The 16,655-nt window shown below is 42.6% G+C and overlaps 1 long non-coding RNA gene across 1 annotated transcript in view; it reads left to right on the forward strand.

Annotated features, from left to right (window-relative positions):
- Positions 1-262: 262 nt before the first annotated feature.
- The window catches only part of LOC122463141, a 73,069-nt gene continuing 56,676 nt past the window's right edge, over positions 263-16,655 (forward strand). The window contains exon 1 of the long non-coding RNA XR_006286196.1: positions 263-364. This is a non-coding gene — a long non-coding RNA (uncharacterized LOC122463141). The remainder of the gene's footprint in view (positions 365-16,655) is intronic.

Consider the following 16,655-nt stretch of genomic DNA (forward strand, 5'->3'; position numbering starts at 1 on the left):
GTTTTCTTGTGGTTGCTCAAATTGGCCAGCTCCCAACTGCTTTTGGGAAAAAAAAATTATTAGAACCGTTGCGTTTATCAGGGGGCGGATAAGCCAAGTCCGTTTGCTGCAGTACTTTGGCACAGGCCTTCGGAAATCATTTTAGCAATGCTCTGCCCTGGACAAAGTGCATTTACTTTCCAACCTCTCTCCTCACTTCCAAGCAATAAGCTACTGAAGGCTTCATTTACAGTCAGACACTCAGTTGAGTTCCTATCGGCAGCTGTTCTTTCCTGCAGACGTGGTACATTGGATTTTTATTTGTCAGAACGGGATGAAGGGAAAGGACCATATCCACCTAATGATGTCTGGCTACCAGTAAACGGTGGGTATTCCAGACGGAGGTATGGGGCACAGGATATCTTCAGACATAATAAATCCAGTGAGTTTGTTAGAAGAGTGCCAAAAAAGGCACATCATTTGAGAAAAATGGAGCTGGAGCCATTTGCTTTGTTCTGTTTCATGCACAGCTTCCAAATAGATGAGGCCAAACCTCAGCTGGTAGAAATCAGCATTCAGTTCAGCAGAGCTGTACTCATTTGCACCAGCTGAGAATCTGACCCATCGTCTGAAATTGTTTGGGGTGAAGACCATGCACGGTTTTCAGTTTTTGATTACTTTCGCATAGGTAAAAAGTTGCTCTTTGGTCACCGTACCAAACCAGTTGACATTTCATAGTATCTTCTGGGAAGGGATGTTTGGTTATTTTTATGGAGCATATTCAATGTATGATTAAGGTGTAAGGCATCAAGTACAATCATTGCGCAAAAAATAAAGGAGAAATTACGTTTTTGAGACTTTAAAACATAAGTTAGTGGGCTTGATACAGGGGCAACTGCGTGAAGTATAAGGGCCTGTGATATACAGGAGATGATCTAATCATCCCTTTTGGTCGTAAACTTTATGAATCTAAGTCAAAGGAAGGCTCATACTTTTAAACATTTCCCGCTGAAGCTGTTTCATTCCCCATCTCCAGCCGAGAGCTATTGCTAACATTATGTTCTAGGGCTCAGTCACACAACCTTTACTCACCTGAATGCCTTTGATGTAAATGAGACTACTCACTTGAGTATAATTACTTACTCATGGGAATATGGGTTTGCAGGATGATTCGTTTGAGAACTCTCCCTTTCCTCCCCAAATATCACTCTATCCCTCCCCCTGCTCCCTGTACACAAATTTAATCCAGTCACTCACTTCAAAGATGCAGTTGAATGCCAAATGCCTCCCGCTCATCAATCTCAATCTAAACTCAATAATGTACCTTTTGAGAGGTCATTTTGTTGAGAGACACTTTAATCAACATGTGTTTAGAGCTCTTCCATTAACTCAGTGTAGACGTATTGTTTTCCATAATTAGACACAGACAAGGTCTGATATAACCAGTGTGACAAAGCTCTGTCCTTGCCTCCATGGGTCCCGCATTTCCTGGCAGATTTCACTAGCCTCAGAGGCTCACTGTGACCCTGCACGTAACCCTTTTCTCTCTAGAGACAAGGATCACAGTCTACTGAGCCATTTTCATCATAAGCCAGCAAGGGAGGTGAGGAGAAGTTATCCTTCCTTGCACAGTCTCTGTTGTCTCCCTGTCTCAGTGATTAATCAGGGGGCAAAGATGCGGGGGGGGGAACCCGGGCTCACCCTCTACTCCGGGCTCCAGCCCAGGGACCCTAATGGTATCAGCTATGGTAGCTGACCTTTTAGAAACATGACATATACAATTCCCTGGGCTACTTCCCCCACAGCAGCCCTCACTTCCTCAAGCTCCACTTCACCCTTACCTCAGGGCCTCCTTCCTTGTGCCTGATATGGTGTGTACTATTTAGCCTCTCCAACAGCACAACTTCCTTCCACAGCTCCTGACATACACCCCCACCTGACTGGTTGGGAGGCTTTTAACTAGTTTCAGCCAGCCCCTGATTGGCTTCAGGTATCCCAATCAACCTAGCCTTCTCCCTGCCTTCTGGAAAGTTCTTAATTGGCCCCAGGTGTCTTAACTGACCTGGAGCAGCTTCCATTTCACTTAACCTGGTACCAGGGATTTGTTTAGCCTGGAGCTAATAGATCTATCTCCCACTACTTTTCTATAGCCATCTGGTCTTGCCCCGTCACACCAGCTAAAAGATAGAATAGAATTCATTTCTCATCTTGACTTCTTGAAGGTTCTGAGTAGAACAGAAGTGGCACTGGATGCATTGGCTCAGGTTTCAAGAGCTCTCTACTTGTCCAAGAGAGTATGGAGACACTTCTGGTATAGCCCTTATCTCTTGTGAAAGTGTGAGGCTGAAGACTGTGCTCTTCTGAGTAAAGAACTTCAAACAAACAAAAGAGGCTGCATTCAGAGGAGATATGCTGAAGGAACACAGAGAATGGTACCTTCTTATTTTCCTCTGATGGAAGAACTAGAAGACAAACATTCTGTTGGCATAAATAAATGATGACGTGACTAGAGATGTCCTTGCACCAAGGTTGGATGGCCTTGTGGTTAAGAAGGTATTGGGGTGCTACTCAGAAGATCTCTGTTCTATTCCAACCTCTGTCATGGACTTTTTGTTACCTTGAGCCCCTATCATGTAGACCCCACTTCAGGTAAACACTTCACCATGTGCTTAAATCCATCTGTATTCAGGATAGTTCATAAGTTCTTTCCTGAACACGGATGTTTTCTTGAATCAGGGCCTTAATCTCTCTGTGCTTCAATTCCCCATTCATAAAATGATGATACTAATACCTCTTTTCTCCTGTCCTTCGTCCGTGATTGTATTTTGATTGTAAGCTCTTTGCAGCAGGGTCTGTTTCTTACTTTGTGCGAGTACAACGACGAGAACAATGGAACCACAGTCTCAGCAGATTTAAAGTGATAAAAATAGAGCAACTACGATGTTGGTTTTCTTTGGTCCTTGTCAAAAACAGAGTTCATCTTACATATAAATTGTATATTTAAAAGGCACTATTATAGTATTGCTACTAATAATAGAGATGATGATCCAAAACCCATTGAAGTCTGTGGAAAGATTCTGTGGACTCCAACAGCCCTTGGCTAGGGCTCCTGGTGTGGATACATTTTGGATAACTATTTGAACTTTTGGCAGTCTGTGAGAAACCAACCTCTTGACGTTTGTCCATTGCCAATAATAATGCTTTTCCTGAGGTCTTCTGCAAAAAAACCCAACAAATGTATCACCTACTGCAGCTAATGAGTAACTAGACGGGGGTAGTTGATTAATAAGAGGCTATGTGGTTTAATGAGCAAGTGCAAAACTTCTGGTCACTGCAGAGCTGAGTTTGAGGATTACAGTTTGCAGAAGTTGGAATGAATTTGCTTGTGCAGGTATATTTGACTAAATATTTTCCACTCCCATAGTTGAGAGAAAAAGTCTTAGCGTTATGGAAACTTCCGGCCATCTCATGCCACGCTTTTCTCACATAACATGATGGGACTGGGGTACACATTTGGTAGTAATTTTTATGAGGCTGATTCTGTCCCTCCATTTTATTCATATTGAATGGTATCTTCCTGAACAAGGAGGCAAATTGGTTTCACTGAGACTATTTATGGATTATGGTTAGATCTGGACAAAAAATGGATTTTGCAATTTGTTGGCAATTTAATTTTTTTAAAAAAAAATGTTTTGAATAGAACAAAATGATGGGTTTTTTAAATTGAAACTTTTTTCAATTTCATGAATTTAAAGAAAAAATTGAAACTAAAAAATAACTTGTTTTTTATTTTATTTGAAACCAAATGTCAGTGTTTCATTTTGAAAATGTCAAAACTAGTCATTCTGATTTTTAGAAGTTTTTTTAAACAAAAAATTCAGCAAAATTGACATGTATTTAAGAAATGTTTTTGTGTCACTGAATCTGCATTTTTTCACCCAAAAAAAGTGTCCGAAAATTTGCCTAGTTCTACTTACCTTACTCATGTTGAGTAGTACCATAACAGAATTGGCCACGCTGTAGATTGTTCTTTGCCCCTGTGAATGCTTCAAAGTTACTTCTGTTTTGAGAGTTCCTGTATTTGTAATTTTTTCACTGTCTGCCCCTGGCAGTCTTATTTTTCACTCCCCATGCTAAAAGAACATAATCTCAAAACTTCTCAACTCAACTGATCATCATTTGCTTTAAAATCTCCTGTTAGTCTGTCTCCCATCTTCAGTGTTTTGAGAGTCTACAATGAGACCAAATTGCCACCATATGTCAACTCATCCTCTCTCATACAAAAGTTCTTCTAAGAACCTAGGGCCTAAATTTCAGGGATGTTTAGCACCCACAATTCTACTTGACTTCAATGAGACCTGTCTGGCTCATGAAGAGGCCACTGTATTATCCTTTTTTCTTTTTTTCTTTTTTAGGCATCCTAAGCTGGAGGTGGTCACAGCTCAGTAGGCTGCGTTGTCTTTTAGAGTGTTATTTTCAAAGGTCCCTAAGGATGTTAAACACCCAAATCCTATTGAATTGGGACCCTAAATCCCTTTGGGCTCCTTTTGAAAATCAGTGTTTTAGGTTTCAAACATCAGATGGACAAACATCAAAAAATTACATTTAACAAGTAAGTTAGTCAGTCACGCAACAAGTTTTCTGTTGCAATGGTTTGGTGGATTTGTCAAAATCCATTTTATGCCGTTGTCCTTTTACTTTGCACAGTACCCATAGAATGGGAAAAAGGCAGAAATCATTTCAGCTGGGCGGAGCCATTGGTACAAAGCTCCTGTGTGGAATCACGTTATAAAACAGGCAACCTTTTTAACTAGATCAAAGTTCATGATGTCTTGAGTTTTCTCAAATTAATGCAATTTCCACCCTTTCTACAGTTTGTTTATAAAATACATGACCGTGGGTTTTTTTCCTTTCGACCCCTCCTCTGGTTTGAATCTGTCCTCTTCTGATCGACAAGCAAAATAGAACTGGCTTAGTTCTATCCTGTTAAAATACTCAGCACACCGTCTTCGGCATAAGTTTCAGAACCTAGGTATAGCTCAATGCTACCAATGTCTCAGGGGACCGTAGGAACTCTAGTAAAACCAGGATTTCTTAAAACTGGAGCAATGTAATAGTCTTCTTCACTGTTAGGATGGGAACACTAAAGCTCCCACTCTGCAATTGGATCCATTTGGGCAGTCCCCTACGGTGATTTCAGTGTGGGCTCTGTGCAGATGTAAGGTTTACTCATATGCATCAAGTTACAGGATCAGGCCCTGAGGCTTTTCAGAATAAAGAGAGATTAATAAAATTATAGTTCCTAAAATCTGAGATTACCTGTAATGCATGAGCCTTTTCTGGAAAAATTCCCTAAGAACTAAGGGAGAGATTTACAAATGGCAGTTATGGTAGGCATCCAACTCCCACTGACTTTCAATAAGAGACTAACCCCCATTTATGTCCTTGAAAACCTCCCCCTAAATGAATGTAAGACTTCCCATGTTATACGAACCTGGTACAAAGTGATCTTTGAAAGGCAGTATGGGAGAGCCAGGAGCCTGAATGAATAATGCCAGAATAAGTGAAAAGCTTGGCTGAGTTAATGTGAAAAACTCCAGGAGCATATGCAGTAGATGCTAAAATTGTTAGGGGAGCCTTGTAACTGGAATATGGTTTTGTAGCTTGTGATTTCATTAGAGAGCTTTCTTTAATTAATACAGATCCTCCAGAGTGCCCTTTCTCATCTGTTTCCCTCCGCTCCCCTCACATCCACATCCACATGCATTAATCAAATCGTTCTCCTGTTCATTCCATGAATTGAACATGGGGACTCAATTCCTCATTCACCTTTGCAGAAGGATCCAGCTCATGCATAAGTTAAAGGCAAGTTATTTGATCTTTGAAAGCCGGCTGAGCCATAGCACTCTGGAGTTCGCAGGTTTCAGCCTCTTAAGACTCTCTCTCTTTTACTCCCTAATCCTTCATTTCCTCTGATATCATCACTCAATTTAAACAGAGGGGCCGTTTCTTGCCTTGAGTAAAAAGCAGCAGAAATTTCTGTTTGGCTTTAACTTCAGGCATGTTCAGACATGTCCACGAACATTTCAAGAGGTTTGAATTTCTCAAGCAAATACACCACTCCCCCCACTCCCATCCTGTGTACAAAGCTGTTTGACATAAGTTCATTCTTTTGAAACCTCAGTATTTACACAGAGTTCTGTGATTAAGATTTACTCAGTGTCCAGCTGCTGATACTTATCTTCAGATTTCTAAAGTAAGAGGTTACAATCAAAAGCTTCGGGACACAGAGATGAACAAATAAAGATGTTTCTGAGTGGTTCTGCTTTTGTCATGCGATCTTCCCAGCTTGCTTCACATTAGGGTGTTCACAATCATGGGATCTTCCAGAACCTCATCCTGCAGTTCACTCATGCTGCAGTGATAGTATCATAAAGAAGCAAAGCATTCCAGAAAGGTGTGCCTGCTGTCCATGTGTGAACAGACTAAACCCTCCTTCTGGAATATTTTTGATGCACACAAGCTTTTGTATACAGATCTGAAGTCTTTTTCCTTAGCATCTCACTTTCTATGGAGGGGGAAGATATTGTCATCCGTACTCAACAGGGAGGTATAGATGATTCATAGGAACAATAAAGGAGTTCGTAAAACACAGAGGGAACTTGAAGATACTAGGGCTGGGTGACTTCAAAAGATTTTAAGTAATGTGAACTTAGCAAAAATATGTTCATGATATTTGAAACAGAAATATTCATAAGTTTGTTCTGGGATCCAGAATGTTGCTTTTTGTAACATTTTCACCCAATGATTATTTTTAAACCTTGAAATATGTGACATTTCTCCATTTTGCTTGTTCAGCAAGGGGAAAAAATGACTTTAATCAAAAACATTTTGAAGTTCAACTTTTCAAAAATATTGTGTTTTTGACCAAAAATGGTGAGGGTTTTGCTCTGAAAGGGGACCATCTTTAACTAACTATATTGCCCTGGGGCTAATTTTTCACTTTTTTAAAAAAAATCATACTTTGCTTTTTAGTGAAATTAAATCAGAATGAAAGGCAAGATACACCAGTTGTTTTGGTTTTCAGATGTAATTCACACAACCCTAGTTCTCTGGTTCATTCACCACATTGTAATCAGTTCAACTCTGCATATTTTCTTCCACACTCACTGCATCCCAAAATACTTCACAGGGCTAAACATATGCAATCAAAAAACCTAAAACTTGAATGAGGAATTAAGAGGGATGAAAGTGTTTCTCGTTTGCCCTATTCTGCGAAGGCAACAGTGTTGGCAGATCCTAGGCACCCAGTCGGAGTTACATGGATTTCACTGGAGTGCTGGAGGTCCACCCATGTGGTTTACTTTGCATTTCTGGGGCCTAAGAGTTGATGAAGAGCAGAGGATGTTCCTTATAGGCAACTAAGGGGTTGAAAACTGCTGGTACGAATGGACGCAGCTCATCCATTTATAACCATTTACATCAGCAGAGTCTCCATTGCCATCAGTTGAGTTGCATTCATTAAACCAGCAGAGAACTTAGTCCTGGTGTTTATGTCTCCTCCCTCCTTCCCTGTCTCAGATTTTATTCTTTTCCTTGCCTCTCCTCAGCTCAGTCTCATCCTTCTCATACTCCCTTACTCCTTTTACCTGCCTCTTATCCACATACCACTAACTATGCTCAAAATATATTTAGGTCCGAGTTTGGGGAGAAAGTCTACTTAGTTAATGCTTTATTTTCTTTCCAGTCCACTTTGACATTCCCGTTCTAAATCAGTTTTGCCTAAATTGGATGGCATCTCTATTTCACATTGCAAATCAGGCAGAAACTTGCCTCCCATGTCAGCTGAGATGCAGCTTTTTGAAATCATTGTTTCAAGTCATTTCAGATTTAAAGCTCATCAAAACCCATAAAACTCCCAGGGTGTCCAGTGGTTTCTTGCCAAGGGCTATGCTGAAAAAAAACAACAACAACATAAAACTATTTAACTTTGACTAATTGCAGCCATTTTGCTTTCAGAGTGTACTGTGCACTTCTTTGGTACCTCTAGGGAATAAAATACTTGGAGACTGCTTGGATAGCTACATGTGAAAAATATATACTGAGCATGTTAAGGTCTGAAGTTGCTTGTCTCAATGGGTTTTTGCTTGCGTGCACCCATTAATGGCATTGCCTTGTTGATCATTTGTAAGTGTGTGTGTGTGTGCACGCGCGCACTTGTGCATACGGGTTCTTGCATTTGTATTTACGCTTCTGCTCATTTGTAAGTGGACAATTGGTTTTCTCAGTTTTTTAATGGCCTCTGAGCTGTGTCTGGAGCCAACAATTATGCAACTCATTTTCCCATGGTATTTGAGTTTCTAGGTGGCGGAGATCCTGTGAAAAGACTGGCTTTTGCATTATTTTATGCTCATAAATCAGTCGCTGAGTCAATACCCTGAAAAACATGAATGCAAACAATAAATGCTGAGATATTTGGGGATGTTTGTATTTCTGCAGTACCTGATACACGGCCCTAATTTTAGGCCATTGCAATTAAAACTAGACAGAACAAAGTATTAGAAATGATATATGTAATAGAGAACAATCAAGAACTGGCAGGTAAGTGGGCTGTGGGCACTGTCTAGATACTGCGGGGATGAGGGCTATATCGGTATCTGAGTCCCTCATAATCACATGTAGGTTTTATCCTCATTACGCTCCTGAAAGATAGGAAGTATGATCCCCTTTTTACAGATGGGGTACTGAGGCACAGGGTAGATAAAGTGATTTGGACAAGGTTACAAAGGAAGCTGAGATTCTGAGTCCCAGGCAGTACCTTAGCCAATAAAGCATCCTTCCTCACTGATAACAGGTGTTTCCATCTCCTGTTTCTCTGATACTTTGACACATAGTAGGGAAAAGTCACAACTGTGCTATATCTTGGCAAAGTTAAATCAGGCTGCTATGAACTTGGCATGATGAAGACCATTAATGCATCGCCATGCGTGTCTAATTGCAGCACAAACATACCCGAAGTAGCTAAAGCCCTGAAAGGAGAAGTTCTTGAAATCTCAGGAGTTTGCTGTTCTGAAACACCACCTGTAGTGAGGCAGCTGCCCCACTCCTGGAAAACAAGGGTTAAAAGCAGCCTTGAGAGGGCTGCAGCTGTGAAAGGTTAGGCTGATTGGGGAAGCAGCCACAGCTGGGGCCACGCCCCAATCAGACCACAGCTGGCCCCATAAAAGGGCTGGGGACCAGGAGCTGAGAGGAGTCTTGCTCTAGCCCTGGAGGGAGAAGGGCTCACTGTCTGAGACAAGGTGCCTGAAGTGGAGCAGGGCTGGGGAAGGGCAAAGGGAGCTGGGGAGCTCCAACTTGGTAGGCCCCCAGACTGCAGGCCTTGTTAAAGGCCTACAGAAGGTATTGGTGCTGTACAGGGACAGCCCGAGGATAGGCAAAGGCAGCAGGTCCTACCCCCTTGCCAGTGATGAGTGGCCATTACAGACTGCAGTCTGCGCCCCAGTAAATGGGGACTAGATGATGACTGGCAGTAGCCACTGAGGCAAGGTGGGTTTAGAGGGTTGGGGGTTCCCCTGGGAGGGGAGACCCAGATTGTGGGGTACTGCAGGGGGCAGAAACCCAAGGGTAAGGAGCACTGGGGTCCTGGAGGGACACAGAGCCAGCAGCAGGCGAGATACTGGTCTGCAGAGGGTGCTCCAAGGCTGGAAAGATCTAATTCCCAAGATGACCAGCAGGAGGTGCTGCACCAGTGAGTCTTGCCTTGCTACACCACCGTCCCCCATCTTTTGCCAAAAGGTTTGTGTAGCTTGGGAGGATGACTGACATTCTGGGATCCCTACCTAAGCTGAACCTAAACTGCCAGGCCACACTGACCCCTTACTTAGACTAGGTAATGTTCCAACACTGTGGGACCCCACAGACTGCAGTGGGACTATTCTTGGAGTAAGGGTCCTTTTAAGTGTGAATAGGAGGTTCACAATCTGGCCCCATGTTGTTATACTTGGATATAGCCCTGAAATAATGCCTTTCATCTGAGAACCTCAAAACACTTTGCAAAGGTAAATATTATGTCTGTGTTACAGGTGAGGCAACAGCAAGGTTAAGGTCTAAATATTCAAAAATGTCCACTCAGTTCTGGTACTGCAGTTTTTGGGTGTCCAACTTGAGACACCAGAAAGCAGTGGACACTTGAAAGCTCCGAGGGTCCAGGATGGTAGGTACAGATGTGGGGAGGCTAGTCCCTGCCGCCACTTGTGTTCCTATGGTTCTATTCTATTTTTAGTGTGCTAACTTGATAAAAGCTAGTGCGGGTATGTCTTCTTGAGCCGCAAAGTATATTTCCATCTTGAAGTGTGGACATACCCTAATTAACTGGCCAGAGGCCACACAGTGAGCTAATGGGCAGATCAGAATAGAGCCCAAGACTCCTGGGTCTCCTGCTCTAACCACTTCATACACTACCTTTCTCTAAACTGCTCTGTGGTTTTGTACTCGGCTCAATGATAAGCAATAACCAAAGGCTCAGTTTTCAAAGGGGGGCACTTGCAAAAGGATGCTGATCGCCCCATTTCAACACTCAGATTCCCATTTGGCAGGTCCCAGGCGTACAGGAGTAGCCAAATGTGGAATCAGGTAGCCTAACTTCGGTCTCAGAGTGTATAAAATCTCCCTAGATTGGGGCTGGCTGCCTCAGCACCTCGACCCTCACTAGAGCTAAACCAGCATGATCCAGACCGGACAATTTCCAGCTGCACTGACTCTTTCCCAAATTCCAGCCTTAAACCTGGGACCAAACAAAGCAATATGCAGAAGGTTTCGTCGTTGTTGTTGTTTTATTAACACAGCTGCCTTCAGCCCAAAACAAACTACCCTAAGTAGGGACAGGAACCCTATAGATAGAAGAGGTCTCAGCATTGCTGAATCTCTGTTTATATCAGTGAGTCTTTGAAAAATCCCATCTTCATGGATTATCCACGGAACAGCAAAAGTTAAAAGCCAAAGCTGTGTGTTGTTTTTGCTCTGTTAATGTTCGTCGTCTTGAGATAAGAGTAAACAAGCTGGCCTTTATTTTTTGTTCATCTGTGGGACTTCCCCCTCCTTTCTTCTGGGCTACATATTGTAAATGGGGAAGAACTTTAGAACCAGGGGCCTCCTGCTTAATGCACTAAGGATTCAGTCAGGCCAAAAATGCCTGTAGCATATGGAGAAGGAAAGGGCCAGCAGTGAGCAAGCTTGGACAGATGTGCTTTAGAGGGAGGGTGGTGTTAGTGAGGGTGGAGGGAAGTGCTCCCCTCCTCTCCCCAGATCTCTGCAGAGGGCAGTCAGTCAAGCAGAACAGACCCTTTTTGGGACCCCCACAATTAAGAAGCGTCCCTGGAGGCATTTTTGGCCAGAAAGTTACACAAGCACACAAAAGGAACAGTTCAACAGCAGTCCAATCCCAAGTGACATGGAGCTTTTCTCTTAATTCAGAGCATATTTCAGGCTTCAGCGGGGGAAAAAACCAACACACATACACACACACACACACAGAATCTAATGAAACAATTGTAGTGGGGGGGGGGGAAAATGGAATGTGGCTGCAGCTCAACTTGTTAGGAAGGGGATGGTAGGGAAAGAGACAAAAAGTAAAAGAAACAATTACTGTTTTGCCCCCAGAATTCCAGGCAGCATGGCAAAACACAAGCCCACATAGGGGAACAGCCTACCTGATTTTCCTAAAAGTCCCCAACAGGAGCAATCAGCGAGTAGGAAGTGCTCCATTGAACAAGACTTACAAATAGGTACATTCCCCTCGCAAATATTATTCTAGTCAGTCGGCTCCTTTCTTTGCACTTATGAAAGGCCAGCATCTCTCATCCATTTTGGAGATTTAAAAAAAAACTAAAATCCAGGAGATCCTCACTCTATTCTGCTTCTTTCTAAATGAACCTCACCCTTAGTTGCCATTTTTATGAAATAGCTTTCTGCTGAAGACACTGTGGGACAAACAAGTTTGTCGTTAGCAAAGCAATTGGTTAATAATAATACTTCCCTTGTAGGATCTTTTCATTCAAAGATCTCAAGACACTTTAGCAATGGTACCCTTGCAAGCCCTTCTGTGAGGTAGAGCAGTAATATTAGCTCCCATTTCACAATTGGGGAAGCTGAGTCACAAAGAAGCTAAGTGATTTGCCCAATGGCCCATGGCAGAACTGGGATTAGAACCTGATGGCTAGATACCCAGGCATGAGCTTTAACCACAAGGCCATCCTTCTTTCTTCATTATTTGTACTGGGCTAGTGCCTAGGGTCCCCCGTCAAGAACCCAGACCCCATAGCGGTAGGCATTGTACAAACACTGAATGGCAAGATGAGCCTGGCCCTGCCCCCTTTCTGTTTCAAAAGGCACATTAGATGGATCCTATTTTTACCAAAGCCTAGTAAACTAGTTCATTACCTCCTTCCAAAGAGCCTCAGTCCCATGCCTCCTCACTTAACATCCTGTTTATTAACCAAATTGCCTTCATTTTATAGGGTATAAGAATGCTGGGAAATGACAACTTAGTTTAAAACAAAGGGTTTGGTTATTTAGACACACTAGGCCAGATTCTGCTTACAGTTACATCCAGGTCCATAAGAATATAATTGGAGCTATTCCTTATTGACAACAGTGCAAATGGAAGCTAAGTTTAGTCCGGGGGGCAGTTCTCTGGCCTCAGAGACAGGTGCACCCGCCTTTTGAAGTGTGTGGGAGCATATGCACAACTGAGGATGCTCGGGTCAGATTTTCAAACTTTGGTCTTTAAACTGCCTCCACAAAATATAAATACTGCTGTTTTCCATGAAAATGATCATTTTGCTGGTGGAAATTGGGTAACCATGTGTGAAAACACGCTTGTGCTAAATTTTATGGGAGCACGTTTAGGCACTTCGGCCCTAACCCAGAAGGCACTTAAACATGTGTTTAGCTTTTAAGCATGAGTAGTCCTATCAGCTGTCCTGTTAGTCCCAGAAGTTGACTTTAAAGGGAACTACTCATATGCTTCATGCTAAGCATGTACTTAAGTGCTCTGCAGGATTTGGGCCTTAGGGAGCTCATCCAGTGCTCCCTGAAGTCAATGGAAAGGGTCCACATTGAGATCAATGGCATCTGTCCCATTGACTTCAGCGGTCATATTGTCAGGGTCCTAGCTTTGAAATTTTGGTCCATTTATGTCATTTGATTTAAAACTACATTTTGATCCTGTGTCCCAGATTAAGGAAACTCTATTCAGCTCCTAGAATCCTCAGGAATTAAAACACCAAGTCGCATTGAGGGTACATTGTTGATACCATTAGAAAGAAGAGCCTCTGTGCAGCCTGAAGCCTTTTGCAATAGAAGGAAGTCATGTAACCTGAAAATAAACAATCCTAATTCTTAGGAATGTATCTTTGTATGGGTTTGAAAAGCCAGAGTGCCATGGCAGAAGAAAGTGAATCACCAGTTGGTGATTGGTCCTGCTTTGAGCAGGGGGTTGGACTAGATGACCTCCTGAAGTCCCTTCCAACCCTGATATTCTATGAAGCCAAATGCAAAGTGCTTGGACCCAAAATCCACTTTCCATGTCCATTTGACATCATACAATGTGTCCTCATTCTTCATGCTTTGCATTTCCACAAATATTTTGGCATGGTAGCCCCTTTTGCACAGTAAGTCCCTTGAGCCAAATCCTGACCACCTGCCATTCTCAGGGAGGTTAGGTGTGGTTTTACAGGGCTGGGTCCCTACTACACCCTCCCCCAGAAACATATTGACTTCAATGAGACTAGTCATTTTAAAGCTAATCACAAATGGGCAGGAACATTGCTTAGGCCCTGATCGTTTGTGATCTTTAAAGATCACATAACCCTCTTTACAAGCATATCCCCAGTTTCCTGGCCATATCTCAGTATGGCTAATGACATTCTTCCTCCCTGAATTCCTTCCTCCCGAAGTTTCATTTCCATCTGGGCATTCTTCTGCCACTTCTGGACTTGGACTGTTGTATAGAGTAGCATTGTTGTGCACTCTACATCACATACCGCACTGTGCCTCAGAGGCAGCAGAATTTCTACCCCCTACTTGGTGAGTGCGGTGCTTTGGGGACTTTAAAGAGCTTTGGGAAGACAGGTGCCATAAAAAATATTCCTTTTCAAAGTGCTCTCATTTGATTGATGTCATTTGAAATATCTTAGAAGGTTCAGAGATGGACTTTGGGCCCCTGCTAGCCAGGGAAACATGAGAAAAACACGTTCGCATGTGTGTTTATGGGGTCCCAAATTAGGTCAATTTATGCCATTTTAAAGAATGTCTTTACAAATGTTTGTTGTACTCCAGTGGAGAGAGCACACTGATTTATTTGGTCTGTGCAATTACCCCCTGCCTGCAATATGGCAGAGGCCTGAATATCACAAGAATATTCAGTGTCTGAGGGAAAATATTTACTCTCATTTGAAACAGATATTCCAAATTCCTTTAAAAAAAAAAAAAAAAGTAAACTTAAACCTGTCACTGAAACCATGAACAGGACTTTCCAATTCTCTCTAACATTAAGGGATATTTCTGCTTTTTCTGGTTTCCATTTTCCCCCCTCCATTGCCCCCCCCCCTTTCTTATAGCATAGCAAGGTTGGAAATTGCTGCTGGCTAGAGGCCACTGATGTATCTACTAGGCCATTTAAAGTTATTGCTCTCTGTTCCCTGGAGGCCAGTAGAAAGTTCAGCTGTGATCACAGGGAAAAAAAAGAGCTAAAAATAATAATTTAAAAATAGGCAGAGTATGCAGTTCCCTGTCTTTCTCTCGTGCACTCTGACTCATGGGTGAATAGCATTCTGAAGGTGAACAGAGAGTGAGAAGCAGCTTTTTGTGATGGGATTCTGGAACTGCTCAGGGTAGAATCAAAATTGCAGCCAGGAGGGAGGGTTTATGTTACTGTACACCGCTTGGCATTCAGGGGTCAAACTTCCCTCTCACTTACTCCACTGTAAATCAGGAGTAATTCCATGGAAGTCAGTGAAAAGTTCAGCTGCGGTAAAAGTGATGTGAGGGAAGGATCAGGCCCACGGTATAAAATATAGGTAGCTCTGAATCCTAGCTCTGAACACCCAGGGAGTTTGGGAGGGATTTGAAATCTTACCCTGAATTCTGCAAATCTGTCTGAGCGATGGCCCAGACTCAAATGCTGTATCCAAATTAGCCTAAACATTGGATTGTTTGAGGAGATATGGGTCTAAACTATTTGTTGGAGACCATCTATGATGTTTAAAAAAAAAAAAGCCAGAACAGTGGCAGATTTTCAGTGGAATTTATTTACTTTTATTACAGTCTTTTTTTGGTTATTGCATTGGATTTTAAGAGCCAACTTTTCAAAACAGAGCAAAATATGCCCTCTCAGGCACAAACAGGAAACTGCACACACAAAATACCGATATGCACACGTTTGCACCATTTCCCATTTTGCATGTGCTAATGTGTGGTTTTGCACACACAGTTAGCTATTGGTGCAGGAATACTTTTGTAGGCAAAACTTAGGTGTCTGTTTCTGAAATGATTTCCCTGCATAAAACCAAATTGGAGTAGCTTTATGTTTGTGATGATGCCCCAATAGGCTTCAAACTCCTCTTAAACTCTTTTTAGCTAGAAGTTTGATGACTGTCCTATGAAACTTATCAGACCAAACTAGATTTCGTTTTTAATTCTCTCTAGTAGCACTTTCGCCTGGTACTTCTGGAATGACCTGGCCAGATGTGCTCTCCTTGTAACTGGGAGTGGATTTCAAGGAGTGAGAAGAGATACACTTATCGGTGGGCATTGGAAAGGTACCAGAGTTCTCAAAATGGTTGGAAGAAATGGGTGTCATGTGATGGATCTGGCCTTTTCCCAGCACCAAATATATAAAATGTGGCTCAACTGTGCAATGGGGAGAGATGTGGCCTCTTTATAGATGAAGGGCTTTGGGCACTTTGAAAAAGATGCATCTGAAGTACTCTAGCATTCCTCCGGTCAGGATGATGTTATTCCATTGAGGGATCCACCTTCCTGACTCAACTCCCTTTTAAAGCAATTCAGTCTAGTTGTACCTGGAGCTGAGTTGTTACTTGCCCTCACCTGTGTGAAAATGCCATGCTCTGAAAGAAGCACTAGGCGGTATATTGTTCTTTATTCGTTATTCACTGTATCACAGTGACTCCTTGAAACCCCAGCAAATATCAGGGTCTCATTGTCTTAGGTGTCATACACAAATTGTAAAAAATAATCCCTTCCCCAAAGAGCTTGGGCACAGATCCTTAAAGGTATTTAGGCTCTTAACTTCTACTGATTTTAATGGGCGTTAGGAGCCAAAGTATGTTCAAGGATCTAGGCCTTACACGCTATATATAAACAAGACAAAGGGTGGGAGAAGGAACAGAGGCAAAGTGAATTGCCCAAGGTCATGCACCAGGTTACTGGCAAAGCCACAGTTAGAAACCAGGTGTCCTAACACCCAGTCCAGTGCCCTAGCCGCTACACCAAACTGCCTCCGATTAATGCAATCCCTTCCACAGACATATTGCTTGTTGTTTCCCGTGTGTGGTCCAGTTCGGAGGACTCCATTTGATTCCTTTTGTCATGTTGCCAGTTTCTTCCTTGGTAGCAGGATGACACATTTTATGTTCAGAGAAGCTCTGTGCCATCCT

The sequence above is a fragment of the Chelonia mydas genome, chromosome 16 (assembly GCF_015237465.2).
Source record: "Chelonia mydas isolate rCheMyd1 chromosome 16, rCheMyd1.pri.v2, whole genome shotgun sequence".
Taxonomy (NCBI): domain Eukaryota; kingdom Metazoa; phylum Chordata; order Testudines; family Cheloniidae; genus Chelonia; species Chelonia mydas.